Below are 1,989 nucleotides of genomic sequence, written 5' to 3'. Positions count from 1 at the left end.
CTTTTTGTGTATTGAACCCCGGTGGGGGATTCAACACGTTCTTGTTGTTCGCATAAGAGAAATTCTCGTGATTTCTCAAACCTGGATGATAAGTATTATGGGGAGGATTACCTCGATAACCTCCAAAGCCACGGTTGTTGATGTACTGAGCTTCCTCCATAACTGGCTCTTCCTCAGCAGTCACCAATTCTACCTCAGACGTAGATTGGCCTGGCTTGTTCATCGCTGCAATCTGCGCGGTCAATGCCGAAACCTGTGCAGTAAGTGATGTGATTGGGTCTACAGCATACACTCCAGCAGGTTTTCTTGATCCAGATCTTTCACTTGGCCACTGATAACTGTTGATGGTCACCTGTTCAAGCAAATCATAGGCCTCATCAGGTGTTTTAGAAAAAATAGTACCTCCGGCGGCTGCATCTACATTCCCTCTAGTTGGCCCATCTAACCCATTGTAAAATAACTCAATCTGCATAGCCATGATTCGGGCACTTCCTGAATAATTCCTTGTATCGCTCCCACGCCTCATATAACACTTAAAATTCTCTCTGCCTGAAGTTGGTGATATCTATTTTCAGCTGAGCAGATTTAGCAGGAGGGAAGTACTTTGACAGAAACTTCGTAACCAAATCTGCCCAAGTAGTAACACTTCCCAGCAGTATAGATTGGAGCCAACTCCTTGCGTGATCCCTAAGAGAAAACGGAAACAGGCGCAATCGAATAATGTCGTCAGAAACACCGTTAATTTTTACCGTATCCGTGATCTCCAGAAAAGTTCTGAGGTGAAGATGGGGATCTGCGGTGGCTGCTCCTCCAAATTGATTCTGTTGAACCATATTGATGAGTGCGGGCTTTAGCTCGAAATTATTAGCAGCAATAGTTCCACGAGCTATTCCAGAGTAGTGAGCGTTTATGACTGGGCGGAAATGTTCCCGGACTGGCACCTCTCTTGGGAGCTCATTCTGATTATCTCTGTTTTCAGCCATTGCTTTAATTTCGTCTCTCCTTGCTTTCCTTAATCTCCTGGCAGTTCTTTCGATTTCCGGATCAAAAATCAGCAAGTCTGGATTTTGAAATCTTCGCATGCACTGCAAAACAAAAAGATTATAGATTAACAAGACAAATAAAATAAAATAAAATAAAGTTTAAATTAAAGTAAAGACTAATTAGTAATGATATCAATATGCAATTAAATAGTTTACTCCCCGACAAAGGCGCCAAAAACTTGTTGCGTGTTTTCACTACCGCAAGTATACGGTGTCAAGTTTTAGTACTAACAGAGTACAGATATCGATCCCACGAAGAGTAAATATTTAAAACTGTATATTAATTACCACAATTGACATAGCTCAACTTTATTTAAACAGATCAAATAGTTGGTTTGTAATCAATTCAAATAAAATAACAATTCCTGTAATTCTAAACGCAGCAGAAAATTCACTGAGAAAATAAATCTAGAGATATGATTTCGTCGAGTTTCCCCTATGCTAAATTAACATTGACTAACATATAATTAAATTGCACCATGTTTATTAACCAAGAACTCACAATATTTTCTATTCCCTCTGTCGAGTGTTAAATAGAAATGTATTACCTATTACTGATTTTAATATGTCTATTCAAAATCACGTAACACGTAATAAAAGTAAACAAGGTTCTTTTATGGATTCGTCAGAGTTATACGTCTTTTGCACGTTATAAATATCTAACGATGTGATTTCTTCTATCCTAATTTCAATCCCCTCTGTCGAGTGTTAGATTTCAATTATGTAATCAGTCGAATTATGGCCAGTAATTCAAAAGCATTAAAAACAAGAAATCACAAATAAACACGATGAAATAATTCAATGAAAATTCAAATCGTCATTCACATAGGTTCGACCACGACTACGTCAATCTCTAGAAAATAAAATTAGTTCATGCTCGAATTTAAATCACTACAAAACCTGTATGTAATCATTAAAAACATAAAAGCAAGAAACAGAATTAAGA

General features: G+C 37.7%; 1 non-coding gene across 1 annotated transcript; it reads left to right on the top strand.

Moving 5' to 3' along the window:
* Positions 1-471: 471 nt before the first annotated feature.
* Positions 472-578, top strand: LOC140840328 (small nucleolar RNA R71). Its single transcript, XR_012119914.1, has one exon. It is a non-coding gene; the product is annotated as a small nucleolar RNA R71 (small nucleolar RNA).
* Positions 579-1,989: the final 1,411 nt, after the last annotated feature.

This window comes from Primulina eburnea, chromosome 8 (genome assembly GCF_022965805.1).
Source record: "Primulina eburnea isolate SZY01 chromosome 8, ASM2296580v1, whole genome shotgun sequence".
NCBI lineage: Eukaryota > Viridiplantae > Streptophyta > Magnoliopsida > Lamiales > Gesneriaceae > Primulina > Primulina eburnea.
The sequence above is the reverse complement of the archived record's forward strand: the minus strand, read 5'-3'. Positions and strand labels throughout refer to the sequence as shown.